General features: G+C 39.8%; 1 protein-coding gene across 1 annotated transcript in view; it reads left to right on the top strand.

Moving 5' to 3' along the window:
- TENM2 (teneurin transmembrane protein 2) overlaps positions 1–16281 on the top strand; it is a 1190981-nt gene that overhangs the window by 183482 nt on the left and 991218 nt on the right. Inside the window, exon 3 of the mRNA XM_087760050.1 lies at positions 12373–12427. The gene's annotated coding sequence lies outside the window, so the exon portion shown is untranslated. The remainder of the gene's footprint in view (positions 1–12372; positions 12428–16281) is intronic.

Genomic DNA, 16281 nt, shown 5'->3' with positions numbered 1-16281 from the left:
TACACCTCATTCTACTTCGCATGTGTTTCGGTAATGCTAGAAAAGCTTCCCATTTAGGCTGCTTGTCACACACTTGCTGGCAATGTTTGTGTGAGCTTGTACATTAATTAGTACTGGCAGGAATAAGGAGGATACAGGAGAGGAGACATGACCCAAAAATGTGTTTAAGTCATGTTCTCTCCAGAGATGCTTGTTCTTGCAAAGTATATCTTAATAACATCTGTGTCTAATGCCATGGCTTATCCCCAAATTCAGTGGGTTCAAGCAGGAGGATTAATAACGATTATTTCATCGCTACAGTAGGAATTTCTGGTTATGTAACTGCCTTTACCTTATTCTATTAATTCCTTTAAACTCTTTGTTTTGGTACCTTTTTGGTTCATTAGAATTCTCCCTTACAACCATAAATGCTGTAGCCATAGCCATTATTTCCTTTTCCTCAGTGCTTTTGCAAAAGCAGGTTTACTCTATCTGCTTCAGCAGTGAGTAGCTGATGGCCTGATAACATGAGCATCGCTGATGCTGCACCTAAAAGAAGCAAAAGTTAAAAAAAACGCCCAACAAACAAAACGCCAAAACAAAACAAAAAAAAAACCCCAAAACCACAAAAAACAACAAACCCAAAACGATTCTTTGTGCTTATGACTGCTTCTATTCCTAGCTGTGGACATAGTGGTCACATACAGATTGGCAGTTCAGTCCAAATAAAAGAAACCCCTTGGAACTTAATCACAAGCCTTAACTTTTTGAAAAGGTACTTTCTTCTCAAAAAGATAACTTTCTTCTCTTGCAACGTGTTTGCATTTCCAGGATCTGAAGATTAGCAGAAGCTGAAATAACAAAACACCGCAATAAAGGGATAATACTGAACAGACATAAGTTGTAGAAAGGCATCAAGGATTCCATACAATGATGTATTATCATGACATGTCAAAAAAAAAAAAAAGTGACTAAATAGGATACAAAACAACTTTATAAGCCTTTTAGTGTTGTTTCTGTTGTAGTGTAGCTCCTCCAAAACTACCCAGAACAATCCCAACACTTGGAGAAGATCAGTATCGTGCAGAAGCTATTTTTGTCCTCATCAGAACACAAATCATTTCCACAGCCTTTGCTGAATGAATATCTAAGGGATTCCATATTACAAATGACTCTGCTCGTATGCTATCTCTGTAACAAAAACCTGCTCTAATATCATAAGGTCTCTTAGACAAAGCTGGAGACTATACGGCTTCAGCCTTGGGGGTTTGGTAATTTAAAAATCATTTGTGGCATTTCACTTTTGAGATGAGAAGCATTTTTAGACTTTCAGTCCTGTTTTCCTTTATTTTTTTCTTAAATCTTTTTTTTTGTCTTTGCTTTGCTACATGAAAGGATTGATGTAGGTAATAAACCTGACCTAGTTCTAGTCTTAAAACCGCAACTGACAGTAACTTGTTAGGGAGTTTGATCTCTTGTGAACTAATCAAGGCTTAGGTGGTAGCCTCTATAGGAAGTAGATGGTATCATAAAAATTCCTCAATAGGTAACTTTGTAAATTGGAATGAAAAGTCGTAAGAAGAATGTCAGCAGAAATGCCTTCTTAGATCGCAGGAAACTGGTATCTTTCTGACACACACAATGACACACAGTGGAAATACATCAGAGGCACAGGTATCTTTCTGTTTCTTAGCAAAAACAGAAATAATTATCAGCTTCAAATTATCAGTGATCCAGAAGAGACTGTATAGGAGTTAGTCTTGCAGTTCCTATGGGGTGGGGAGAATACAGCTCACAACATACTCATTGACTAAAGCTCACATCAAGAATGAAGATAATTTAATTGGCAAGTTTCAACACCTGACACATCCTTTCTGGAACAGGAAGAACGGCTGCAGTGAAAGTGCTTCTGTCATTTATAAGAAGTTCACCTGCTAACTATATTGACCAGTGAACTAAGCAGCTTGCTGTGTTGTCTGTTGAATTACGATTAAAAGTGAAGCATAAAACTCTAGAGATAAAAAGCAACATATAATATTGGCATTGAGATGCATGTCAGTTACCTAGTGCTGTATAGCAACCATGGCACTTGAACAGTGCAGCCTGTTTACTCCTAAAGGAGTAAATAAAATATTTGCATGTCTGGGGACTAAAATACTTGCCTAGTGGAAGTCACTAGATATGTTATGTGATGTACTGTACCATGATCCTGATGCTGCTAATGCTTATATACACAGATGACTTTTCATTGTTCCAAAGCAAACTAATTCAAATTGGCGCATAGCAGTTTTGCAAGGTTGGAGGGCATAATGTTGATGGCTATTGGGCTAAGGCTGTGTCTGCTTCTGAAGTAGGCTTCTGAAAAAGACTATGTATTCGAAATAGTCAGAAAAGGACTTGATTGTGGGAGTACAAAGGAAGGCGTTTGTGCTTCTCTGCCTTCCTGAGCATACAGCAAGTGGAGAAGGTACAGTGCCAGTGCTTCGCATGCCTGACCAAATAAAGATGCATTTCTCTGTCATCTCACGTATACTCTACCCAGTGAACGTGCTGGATATGAGCAAAGAAACAGTTGCAGGGCTGTGGCAGTGGGGTGGGTTGACCCTGGCTGGATGCCAGTGCCCACCAAAGCCACTCCATCCCTCCCCTCCTCAGCTGGACAGGGGAGAGAAAATGTAACGGAAGGCTCGTGGGTGGAGATAAGGACAGGGAGAGATCACTCACCAGTTACCATCATGGGCAGAACAGACTTTGGGAAATTTATTTTAATTTTTTGCTAATCAAATCGGAGTAGGATAATGAGAAATAAAACCAAATCTTAAAAACACCTTCTCCCCCCTTCTTCCCAGGCTCAACTTTACTCCCAAATTCTCTACCTCCTCACCCCACTGGTGCAGGGGGATGGGAATGGGGGTTGGGGTCAGTTCATCCCACGCTGTCTCTGCCGCTCCTTCCTCCCCAGGGGAGGGCTCCTCACACTCTGCCCCTGCTCCAGCGTGGTGTCCCTTCCATGGCAGACAGTCCTCCATGAACTGCTCCAACGTGAGTCCTTCCCACAGGCTGCAGTTCTTCACAAACTGCTCCAGCGTGGGTCCCTTCCCTGGGTGCAGTCCTTCAGGAGCAGACTGCTCCAGTGTGGGTCCCCCGCGGGGTCACCGGTCCTGCCAGCAAACCTGCTCCAGCCTGGGCTCCTCTCTCCATGGGGCCACAGCTCCTGCCAGGAGTCTGCTCCAGCGTGGGCTTCCGACAGGGTCACAGCCTCCTCTGGGCATCCCCCTGCTCTGGCGTGGGGTCCTCCACGGGCTGCAGATGGATCTCTGCTCCAGCGTGGACCTCCACGGGCTGCAGGGGCACAGCCTGCCTCACCCTGGGCTTCCCCAGGGGCTGGAGGGGAATCTCTGCTCCGGCGCCTGGAGCACCTCCTGCCCTCCTCCTGCACTGCCCTGGGTGTCTGCAGGGCTGCTCCTCTCGCGTGTTCTCACTCCTCTCCTCTGGCTGCAATTGCACAGGGGTTTTTTTTTTTTCCCCCTTCTTAAATCTGTTACCCCAGAGGCGCTGCCCCTGTTGCTGATGGGCTCGGCCTTGGCCAGTGGTGGGTCCCTCTTGGAGCCGGCTGGCATTGGCTCTGTTGGGCATAGGGGAAGCTTCTGGCAGCTTCTCCCAGAAGCCACCCCCGTAGCCCCCCCCCCCCCCCAAACCTTGCTATGCAAACCCAATACAGGCAGATTTCTTCCACCGTGCAGGAGGAGAACTGTAGAGTCGTCATGCCTAATTAAAAAACCCAAAACCAACAAAACAAAAAAACCAAAACCTAAAAACTGTAGTCTGAGCTTATCCTGGGCTTTCCCTGGGCTACTGCTGAGAAGGGGACAACTCCAACTCAGCTTCTACTTCACATCTTATATATGGTTTAGTTTGAACGTCAAGTTTTGTCCACAACTATAATGGTATGAAATTCCGAATTTTGGAAAAGTTTTAGTGGAAAAAGTACATTTAGATGTTTTCTTCCTTTGGTTTCTGAATGATGTAATAAATGTATATATGTTTACCACACGTGGGCCTTATCTGAAGCCCATTGTAATCACAGAAGAGACTGCCGTTGGCTACAGCGCTCTTTAGAGCAGGCCTGGTGCGATCAGTGGATAATAGTGTAGCTTCCATGTTACTTCATTTCTTGTCCTTTTTATAGAAGTTAGAGCTAATGCATCATAAAGTGCTAAACCTTTGCTTAACATAAATGCCACAAACCAGAAGAAAATAAAGGATAAATCATTCCCAAATTTGTGTTAAGACTTTCATTTGCATCTGAATATTTTTATTATTAAGACTAGTGACTTTTCTCTACCCCAAAATATAAGCCAGATCAAAAGTTACACAGAACACATTCATTGTCTATGTCATTTATTTATACAGTAATGCACACAAAGCAATCTTTAACTATCACTGTATGGGATATCAAGTTATCTTTAATTATCACTACAGAATGGTTGCAAAATCAAATACTGTTGGCAATCAACATTCATTATACAATAGCATGATTGCATCTGTTCATATTACTAGATAAGCAGGGAAAATCAAAACACTGTCTGATTTATCCACTAAAACTGTCTGAGCAAAATATTGTATCTAAATCTCTTAATATCTCTCAGTGACTTTGATCTGATTAAAGTCCAAAGACACATAACCACAGATGCAAATTTTCTAGTGCCTCAGAAATTAAATACTGTTATATTTCAACAGACTGAATAGCTGGAACCACATTCCAGCTGACGTGATTATAGGCACAGTATAAACTTATGATAGAGAGCTGTCTAAATCTCTGAGGCCGCAGGTGCAGGATTATAGCAAAGCCCATTGAAACATACAGTATTCTGCCTAAATGCACGAGTACAAAATTAATAAGGCAGTTGATCACATAATAAAAGTATGATGGATAATCTAATGGTAACTACCAGCTCAAAGTCAATAACAAACTTGATTCTTTTATTAGATGCAGCTGATTTTCAATTCCTCTATTTGCAGGATCTTGTGCTTAATAGAAGATAAGAAAAAAGAAAAAGTTGTTTTTTTTGAAAATGAGAACTCAGTTACAGTATTTATCTCTGTTGGAAACTATAATGTGTAAGCAATGTAGAATTTGTAGATAGACATATCTGCAAGTAATTCTCTAAGATACTTGGCTGAAAAGCACATCAAAGTATGGTGAAATAATGAGACAGGCTCCAGCTGTTGGATTCCAACAGCTTTTGATTTGTGCTCTAGTAGAAGCTCCAGGTTTTGATTCTCTGTTGATTATTTCCATGGTACTGGAGATGATTTGTGCATTATTTAAAAAATAGGCAGTAGATAGCAAACAAGGGTGAGTTTGCAAACTGCATCTGAAAGGACATTTTGCTTCCTGGTATAAATTACGGCTTCCTCTTCCTATGCTCTTGTGCTGCTTTTGGCTGGGATGGAGTTCATTTTCTTCACAGTAGCCAGTGTGGGGCTGTGTTCTGGATTTGTGCCGGAAGCAGCGTTGCTCACCCAGGGAGGGTTTGGTTCCCGCTGAGCAGCGCTCCCCCAGAGGCGAGGCCTTTTCTGCTCCTCACCCCACCCCAGCAGCCAGCAGGCTGGGGGCACAAGGAGCTGGGAGGGGGCACGGCCGGGACGGCTGCCCCCCGCTGCCCCAAGGGACATCCCACACCACGGGGCGCCACGCTCGGCAGAGAGAGCTGGGGAGGAGGAGGAAGGGGGGACGTTGGGAGCGATGGCGTTGGTCTGGCCCAGCGACCGTTACGCGTGCTGGAGCCCTGCTTTCCTGGGGATGGCCGAGCGCCTGCCTGCCCGCGGGAAGGAGGGAATGGATTCCTTGCTTGGTTTGCTTGCGTGCGCGGCTTCTGCTTTGCCTATGGAACTGTCTTTATCTCAGCCCACGAGTTTTCTCCCTGTTACCCTTCCGATTCTCTCCCCCATCCCACCGGGGGGAGGGAGCGAGCGGCTGGGGGGGGCTTAGGTGCTGGCTGGGGTTAAACCACGAGAGCTCTCTGTTATCAGTGGCCCTGGTTAAAAAAGACCTTTTAAAACACATATGTAAAAGAATTTATGAAAATAATAGCTAAGGTCATAAGAATGTTGTGTGAGCAAAAACTCTGGGGATGTCGGTATTCAGGCAGCTTTGCTTCTTTCTGTGTAGAGAGGCTATTGTGGGAATTGTTTTTTTCAGCACCTTGGCAGGGCACGTCTTACCATGAGTCTGGTACTGTCAAAGAATTGCTACCAGTAGAAAGCAAGTACCTTGAAAGAACTTTGGAGGCCTTATGGAGGACATAAGTTTAGAGTCAAATACGTTCATTATATTGCTATGTGAATGTACTGTTGTGACTGTGCGGATAAAGGTCTTGCACTGGAGGGAATTCCAAAAAGTCTGGTTCCGAACTGCAGTCTTCCTGCTTTTTCTTCAGAATGACAGAATAAAAATCAGAACACTTCAGGGAAAGCATTGTATCTCAGTTTTTCCCTGGATTAAGGTTTGCATCTGTTTCGACTCTAAATTTTAGAGGTAGTTTAGAATTTGGTGATGCATTATACGAAGGCAGTTGCTTGTTACCAGAATGTCAAAATTCAACCAACTATACTGGACAACGCTTGTGTAATAACGTACTGTGATTTTTAAAAAGTGTGCTCTTTTTCTGGTGCCAATTGGAATGATAATTGGGTATCTAAAGGTACAATTGCTTGCGTGTTTCTCTGTAGTTTAGCCTGTGGTCTCAAAAATGTATTTAAAAAAGAATTCTTTGTTTTTAATGTAATCTGATGTTTCTGTTGAACTGGATTTCTTATTAGAGCAGGTTTTCTCATAGATTTTGAACTTCTGTCTTTACTTACAAGATGAACAGTAGGCAAACTTTGCATCTATAGATGCTATTTAACAGTAGGATGTGGCTATATTTAGTATGCCTGTCTCAAGCATTCATTTCATGACAGGTCCATTGTAATTCCAGTATAAAACGTAGAAGCAGTCTGAGGGGTAGAAGTCAAATCACACATCCTGCTGAATCTTGCATTACTTGTAGCAGTCTGGAATACCTTCAGTTTCAAGGACTGAAGGTGTTCACCATCAGAATTGTTCATACGCCTTAGTTCATTCTGCTGGGAGCAGTTTGATACCTGGAGTTTTTATCTGGTCAGTCTAAACAAATGATTTAATCCAGCATCCTATGCCCTCTGTGTGCGTACAAACTGCTAACTAGGCTGTATTATTAATCACAGAACCATAGAATAGTTTGGGATGGAAGGGACCTTTAAAGCCCATCCAGTCCATCCCCCCTGCAATGGGCAGGGACATCTTCAACCAGATCAGGTTGCTCAGAGCCCCGTCCAGCCTGGCCTTGAATGTTTCCAAGGATGGGGCATCTACCACCTCTCTGGGCAACCTGTTCCAGTGTTTTGTCACCCTCGCTGTAAAAAATGTCTTCCTTACATCTAGTCTGAATCTCCCCTTTTTTAGTTTAAACCATTACCCCTTGTCCTGTCGCTACTGGCCCTCCTAAAAGTCTGTCCCCATCTTTCTCGTAAGCCCCCTTGAAGTACTGAAAGGACGCTATAAGGTCTCCCTGGAGCCTTCTCCTCTCCAGGCTGAACACCCCCAACTCCCTCAGCCTGTCCTCACAGCAGAGCTGTTCCAGCGCTCAGATCACTTTTGTGGCCTCCTCTGGCCCCACTCCAACAGGACCATGACCTTCCTGTGCTTGAGGGCTCCAGAGCTGGATGCAGGGCTGCAGGTGGGGTCTCCCCAGAGCGGAGCAGAGGGGCAGAATCCGCTCCCTCGACCTGCTGGCCACGCTGCTTTTGATGCAGCCCAGGATACGGTTGGCTTTCTCAGGGTATTCTCTGGCTGTACGTTAAAAAAAATGTTGACTGCGGAAACATTTTGTGTGGAGCTCTGACTGAAGCCTTTGCTGAGAGTAACTATTGCATTGATCTTCTGAGAAGACTTGGATAGAGGAGACCTTAATTTTTGCTTGGTTTAGACCTGTTCAAGATTTGAAACTCTACAGTGCTCCCCAAACCTCAACAATTAGTGACACAGAAGGATGTGCTTAAAACCTTGGGAAAACTTGAAAATAAAAGATGCATGGAGTTTAGAGTTAGGCAGGTGTTTTCAAGACTAGTAGATGAAAGTTAGGAACATAAATCTGTTACAGATGCGTCTTTGCTTCGAGAGGTCTTTCAACAGTGTGTTGTAAATATGTTAATTGTATTAAAGAGAGGAAGATGAAATCTACACCTTGCAATCTTGACGTTTACTTTAGTTTCCATGTGTGATAATTATTTATTATTACGCTCTATTCTAAATGTCCGACTTGAGTATCTTAGAAAGAAGCCTCCATTTGATAGTAGGGCTTGTCTGTTTTCAGTTTTATTTATTTTTCTTTTCATCTTGGTAATATTACCCTTTCCCTCTGAAATGTAAATTGTGCTGAGGCTAAGAAGGTGATGAAGGCACATCTTAAACAATTTACTCACCTTCTTAGAAAGCTATCTTCAATCTACCTGATAGGAGCTAGTGCTCAGTAAGACTCTAAAAAGGCTTTGTAGCCAGACAGATGAGTAACGTTTTACTTGCGTATTTGCAAATTCACCCTGAAATTTTAAAAAACTGATATCTAAATATTTAAAAAAACATTCCTATGGTAGTGTGTGCCACTGGAGGGACAAGAAATAGGAGTCATAGGTTATATTTTACAGACCTTCTAGCCATGGATTTGCTCTGTGACACGGGTATGTCTCTCTTACTCTGGCCTTTTTTCCTTTTTCCCCATTGTGGAAACAAAGTGCTTCCTGGCCACTGCTATCCAGTCCAGCAGCATGGTACAAATACTTGTTTAGTTTAGGTGATAGCCAGTATTTCATCTGGAGAATAACAATGTGCGTTCTGCTCTTTTGGTTAAGTTAATAGTGTGGATGAGAAGAATGTTGTTGCATGCAGTTGCATCGTTTCGTTAAGCATCCAAGTTTGAAAAGGAAGATCCTTCAAAAGAGAATGTCAGCAATTTTATAAGTAAAAACATAGCCGCTGAGGAGTATATCAAACTTATTCCACTGTGTCATTATTTAATCATTTAAGAACCATAATCGAGGGTGCCAAAAGCCATTGACAACATTCAAACAGTCAGCACAGTCTTCGTACCAACGCGGAGAAGCTGTCAGAACAAGTTATAGCTCAAAAGTATGTCTGTAAACTAGCAGTACAGAAACTGAGTTTCAGGTTTAAATTCCTGTTTTTAAGGGTTAAAACTGATCCTTTATGCATTTGTAATTCAATTTCACTTGAAAAAAAATGGATCAGATGTATCTATAAGTTGCATTGATAGCTTATGTAGGAAGCAGCTGCATACCCTGCATGCTTGGAAATAGTGGTGTGCTAAGGCCATTTTGGTACTAACGCTTGTCAGAGTGGATTAATAAGCACCATCAAATTAAGCTGAATATTAAGATTCAGATAATGAATATGCTATTGGAATATGCCTGCTGGACACCTTGGCGGCTAATCTAGGTATCCATTTTTTGTTTTCTAAACTAGTCTTTGGTTTGATTTTTTTCCAGATGTAGTTCATCACTTCCACACACCGTGTTTAAATGATAAATTTGGTACATATGAAAATAGTAACTAAAACATTAAGGTGCATGCTATCTCAGAATACAGTAAATGCAATGTGAGGCAGTGAATACATAGTCAAACATCATCATAGTAACAGAACGTTGTTTTGGAGATCAAGGTATTTATCAGGAGAAAACAAAACAAAACAAATGACTGTACTAGTTAAATAGGAAAACAATAAACTACTTTTTTATTTAAAAAAGGCTGAATTAATTAGATTTATGCTTTATCTTTAATAATTTAAAGCAACAAATCTGTGAACATTTGTGTTCTCAAAGTGATTAACTAGCCAGTAATATTGGCTACAATACTCCCATTTTAAAAATGACCTTTTAAAGATGCTCTATAAAATTAAATTTTAATGAGTGGTAATAAATGGTGATACTTCCATAGGAGGAAATGCAATACTAGCCTGAAGCTTTTGCCGTATGCCATCAGCTTCAGTGCCGTGTTATGTACCCTCTTTCATTATTTTCAAGCATAGGAAGTCTGATGGCAATACAGTGTTTTAAAGAAATGAAAACACTTTCAATAGTATACTTAGTTCAAGCTGTCTTCTTGGCTGAGTAACGGTGTTCCTATTTTTCATGATGCTTTTTCTGAGAATTTTTTTTTTTTTAATAGGATCTTATGCCATTTCAAGGTTCTTACGTTTTCCTTGTAACTAGTTGAATAAGAATTGGCTAGAATTTGGGCTGAGCAGTATCAAAACATAGGTGTGTACTACTGAGAAAGAATTGTACTGCCTTTGTCCAAAGGAGAGAGGAGAAACTTTAAAAGCCAGTGACCCTTCAAGGATTTAAAAAAAAAAAAAAAAGTTTCATGAGGGGCATGAGGAGAGCAGAAGGGGAGGCAAAGAGAGAGGAGAGGAAAGGAGTGCCAACTTGCATCATTAGCTGGTAAATGGTACTGGAATATCAGCCTCTTTACTATCAGCAATGATTGGAATTAATCCAGGAATTCAGAATGGGTCTGTAAATGTGTCTTCAATTGTAGCCTTTGGCATAGATTTATATTCTCAGTCCCTTGGGCACTGAATTTCATTTCCCCATTTGCTAAATGAGAACAATTTATCCTAAATCAGCGATAATCAGAGTAAACACTATTATTAATTTATTGTTTCCAGACTAGGAAAAAACAGTAAAATGAAGCTCTCTTCTTTTATCAGTGCTTTCCCCTACCCCTTTTGCCCTGAGGATCCTATTAGCAGAAAGCTGAGCAACTCTGTTTCATCAGAAATAAATTATGCCTCACTTTTTTAATGTAAGTACTGAAGGGTTGTAAAGATTAGAAATACGTTTGAACCCACTATCACTTGATGTTATTTTCCTTGATGTTCTGAGCTTCTTCAGGAGAATGAAACAACATGTTCTTTTGAAAGCAAAGAGCAGAGTTGCTTTAAAAGAACACCAGCACAGACTTTGGTTGATGTACAAAATAATTCAAAATCTGAACAGAAATATTTAAAGTAATGTATAGGCAGTCTGAAAGGGAGCTGTCAGGATTTCTGGAGTGTGTAAGAGGCAGAACGTTTGCAGGGCAAATAGGTGGCGGAACTAGTCACCCTCATTTTTTAAATGATTAGAAAACTGTAATTCCCCAGAAACAGTAGGCTAATTCTCACTTTCTTCACAAAGGAGCTAAGGATGAAAAAATACCTTTAATTAATAAACACTGCTGGCACTACTTTGGTAACAAGCTGCTGTAAATGAAACTCTTAATTGCCTCAGAACAGTCTTGTATACAAATTCATTTCACTCTTTAAGTGCTGTTATTTGTTGTTGCTATTTTACATTTTTGTAGGAAATGAAAGTAAGCTTTGCCAGCCTCCTTGTCACTGAAAGCAATTCCTGTCAGCTCTCCATTTGTGGGGAGCACTGAGGTTAAAAAGCAACTCAAAACTTTCCCTTAAGCCCTCATGATAGCTAGAATAGATAGCTCTCAGCGCAATCTAAATCCAAGCTAAATTAAGCTGTGTATGAAGCTTTTCTTAATGAACTTATGCTTGGAATTCTGTAATGAAATTGTATGATGAAAGAAAATAGAAAAAAAAATTAATTGCTGTAAAAGAAATATATAAGGACAGGGCATATGTATATTTGCGTATACATATTTGACATTTCGGCACAAACGGTGAAAAAATATTGTGGACTTCTCTATAAAGCTATGTAGATAATATATTTTTTTTTCCTGTGGGATGTGTACTGAGGTTTGGGGTTTTTTTAAATTTAATCTTCAGATGAACTTCTTTTGGCTGTAACTATCAGAGACTCTCTGAGTTAGGCAGGAGCTGCATCTCCTACATTTGTGAAGAAAGCACCAGAGAAACATAACTGGCATAAGAGTATTTTGAATATGTGCAGTCATGATCCTATGGTTTTTGAATTCTCTGAACTCTTATTCCATTGTTAGGAATTTTGGAAATACAAAACTGTAGATGGTTGTAATTTGTGAGGGATACCTGCATCGGGACCATAAGGAAAAGACATGTAGATGAATCTGTACTTAAGGACTGGAGAGACTTAATAAAGGGGACTGGAGAATCAGATGTTTTCTTACATAGACATGTTGAAATCTATTGCAGTGATTTTGGTTATGGGAAAACTTGTAGCAAGTTGTAGAACACTGTTCAACGCTTTTTTTACTATGTCATCTTTAAATGCATGTGAGAAATGCTGAATTTGGGATATTTATATCAACTTAAACTTGACCTTGACACCTGAAATAAGCATTCCTACTTTCTTTTTCAGAATTACTGAATGTGTGAATAGTCACCAGTCTTGAAGAGAGCAGAAGAAAAGACTGGTAAGTAGTAAGACACTTATTTTTTAATGTAGAGTGCAGAATATATATTGTGAAGGAAAAAATGTTTGGAATTGTTGTACTTGCTTGATTTGACAGTCTAAAGAGTTCAGCAAAAAATTATTTTTGCTGCTTAGCATAGTGAGTTTGTGATGCACTCGGTGCACATACAGACATGAGGAGTCTTGGTGTGTTTTGTTGGGGATTTTTTTTTTGTGTGGAGATTGGTTTTAGATGCAAAATGCATTATGAAGTTCAGCCTTTGCAGAAAAGAGGCACGCACGCTTGGTAATAACAGTCTTTGCTGCATCGGTTTATAATGGGATCAACAAGTATAAAGATGTAGCACTATTGATTTTTTCCAAACTATTGGGTGAAACTTAATTAAAAGAGAGAACAGTATTTAAGGACACTTGTCATTTTAAATTTATTGGCTGAGATTATGAATGTTCTTCTGGTACAGAACACATCCTTGCCAGTGAAGGGATGCAGTAGCTTCTTGTTTGTAGATGTCACCTATTAAGCGTATTCCCACAAGAGGACTTGACAGTGGAGACCTAGGATCCGAGGCAAATCCCTACCTCTTGCATCTCCCTTTGGGCGAGATCTAATTGCTCTGAAGTCAGCGCATAGATTTGAGGAGTAATGCTCATTCCTGTTCCAAATGAAGTGCTTTGTACAAAGTAGAGCAGATGCAGCCCCTCACAATTCCCACAACGGATGGAGTAAGGAGCTGTATTGCAGAATATTCTGGAATGATTAAGAGTTATGACAGATTTGGCTTTAAATCCCTGCTTTCAGGTAGGCAGAGAGAAGCTTAAAAATTAATTCTCCGATCACCTAGAAGTGGCTTTTTGACCTTTAGTGTTACAAGGTGAGATGAGTGCACCCTGGTGTTGGATAGGTTGCTATTTGTACGAAATACTTAATATTTGCTAATAATAAGAAAATAAATGACACTCCGCACTCCGATAGTTAGGACACAAACTTCTGGAATGTGAGAAAAGAGATGAAAAACCATTGAGATAAGTACATCGTGACTTTTCTTTCTCATGTTTGCCTTTGGAAAGCAGCATGTTTGAAACACCAAGAAAGTGGGAATGTCATTTCCTATGTTTATTATTCCATGGCTAACCTTTGAAATGCATGTTTTTTCTTTTTCGAATGGTTCTAAAATTTAATATGGTAGTGTGCTAGCTGTTGAAAGCATGATCTATCATATCCAAAATCTAATTAAAAGGAAAAGCAACACAAATGGTATATGGAAATGAACGCATGAATATCTTGGCAGAGATATCTTAAGGTGCAGTTTCAAGGTCGGCATAGACCATTCTGAGGCTGTGCTGCAGTCAGAATGGCAGCTGTGATTTCCTCACCTCTGACCCCATATTCCTTCACCCTCCTTACATTGGCAATTGCAAGGGTGCAGTAGCCCAATCAGAGGAAGAAAAAAAAAAAAAAAAAGACCAAAAAACCCCAAACCGCTGCCCCCCCTGCCCCAAGACAACTCTGTCAATCAAAAACCATAAGAACAAATTTTTCCTTTAGGAATAGGTTTGAGTTCGATGTTACTGTGCAGTTCTGCAGTCAGCGTTGCCTGTGCAAGGAGGGGGGAGAGAGGTACGGAGTAGCAGATGAACAGCCGCTTTGGGTACTCCTAGATCAGCTCGAGCCTGTTGTGGAACTGCCCCTGAAAATGCTCTGAAGTCACTAAAATCCAGAGAACTTCTCCATGAGTTAGAATAAACTTTGACTTACGATATAAATGTTAGTTCGTAAGTCTCTATGATTCAGCTTTCTATAAGATGCAATTTTAGTTTTATCTTAATCAGAGTCCAGCAGTAGTTGTAACTGGTATAAATGGTGATCTTTCTTGGATAAGGGACACTTACTAAGTAACGCAGGTATCATTTGGTGCAATTTCACCTAATCAGTCACCTAATAAGGTAAGTTAGTGTCCTAAAGGTGCCTTGAGGTTTCTAGTAATCCTCACGTTTACTGTTTTGCAAGCAGAATAAAAAAAGATACAGTGCAGATACTTTATTAACATTTCAAATTTGAGTTGCACTTTGGACATTTGTTTGTCTGATACTTACGTTTACATATATGTGTATATAAGGAAATTTAGTATTGTCATTATGATCTTAATACAAATGCTTTTCCTGAAGAAGTCCAGGAGCAGCACAAAACTCCAAGAACTGCATATTTGAAAATAATAAGCAAGGTGATGATTACAAACTACACAGACGGTGTTTATATCTTAGTGCCTAGCAGGCAAAAGTTTGCAATCCAGAAAATGTTTTTATTATTCAAGGTCATCACAGTAAAGATAGCAAGTAAATTTCAGAGTTATCTTTAAGATTATTAGGACTGTTGGAAAATCAAGCTCTGACATTATCTACACAAGGAATAAAATATGGTTAAATACGAGCCTAGACAGTTTTGTGACAGATAGTTCTTATTTAAGGTAGTTTTTCATTAAATAACTCTTCTGTTGATCCATGAGTCAAAGATAAACTGAGAAATAAATACATATACATGTATATTACAGAATATTTGCTGTTACCTGATTCCATGCAAAGTAGAAATCTAAAAAAGAAACATTGCGGGAATTATAAAAGAAACATTCTGGGAATTATCTGCCTTACAAATGACTGTAGTCAAAAGGAGTAGTTAAAGTCTTCATCCAAAATTAAGGGAAGAAGAAAGAAATATAATAATTTTAAAAGAAAAATCTTATTTTGTGAACACACATCTCTTACTGTGGTCTTTTTTCCAGTATAGTCAATGGCAAAATGCACATATTACTAATCTACAATTTATTCATTTTAATAATTAGTTGGTAAGATCCATCAAACTCGTGAGGAGCCCTGTTGTCAAGAATTTTTAAATACAAGATCCACAGTTGTTTACAGCTGAATCATTCACAATGTATATCAATCAAGTTTCAGTAAAATGCTGATGATAAAATTTTGGAGTGAAAGAAAAGAAGGATATTTCAGCTTAAAGAATGTATTGGACTAACATAAACAAGGTGTAAAATAAATGCTTCCCACATCTCAGGTAACACTTGTGATTAATGTAGGTAGAACAGTTTTTATTGTGTAATGTTATGCATCACAGTAATAAATGTGTGGAAAAATGTCCTTTTATAGAGCTATGGCTGATTTTGCTTATAACAGAGAGCATAAATGAAGAGTGATTAATAAAATATCTTTCACTACAATTATAAATCAAAATAAGAGATGCATTAAAAAATTAACAGAACATTGTCTGGAAATCACATACTGTACAGGAATGTCATCCCCGTTCAATTTCTGAGAAGAGGATTTCCATTAGTTACAGTAGAGTTATGGAACAGTAAATATCCAGCAAAAATGTTGCACCGTCCGTCTGCTGAAGAAGCTTCCCTGGAATGGGAAACAGATTTACAATTTTGTGGGGAAGATGAAGTGCGATGTGTATTTGCATGAGGTGCAGTAATTTAGATCTCCATAAACTTAGTTTTGGAGATGTCACTCTTGTTTGGTTCAAGTTGGGCAGCGGTTGGAAGGCAAGTGAAAATGCAGATGGAAGGGAAATCAGTATGTACCAAACAGAACAATTAAAACAGTATACTGGTAAAAAGAGGATGAAAACATGAGAATATTTCAGGTTTGGTTTTCAGTCCTTGCTCTTGGAAATAATTTGGGGGAAATTCTAAGATAACCTGTGAATGAAGAATTCCTCTTGTTGCAATGGCACTACTTTAGCAGCAGCGCAGGGACTGCTACTTGCTTCCTGAAGCGATGTAACCAAAGTTTGGTAATGGAATGCTTACTTTGTATTGGCTTTCTGAAAATGTCTTGGACTTTCTT

The sequence above is a fragment of the Nipponia nippon genome, unplaced genomic scaffold, assembly GCF_047370975.1.
Source record: "Nipponia nippon isolate SJK-2023a ecotype South Korea unplaced genomic scaffold, ASM4737097v1 scaffold_21, whole genome shotgun sequence".
Taxonomy (NCBI): Eukaryota; Metazoa; Chordata; class Aves; order Pelecaniformes; family Threskiornithidae; genus Nipponia; species Nipponia nippon.
This window is presented reverse-complemented; position numbering and strand designations above follow the sequence as displayed.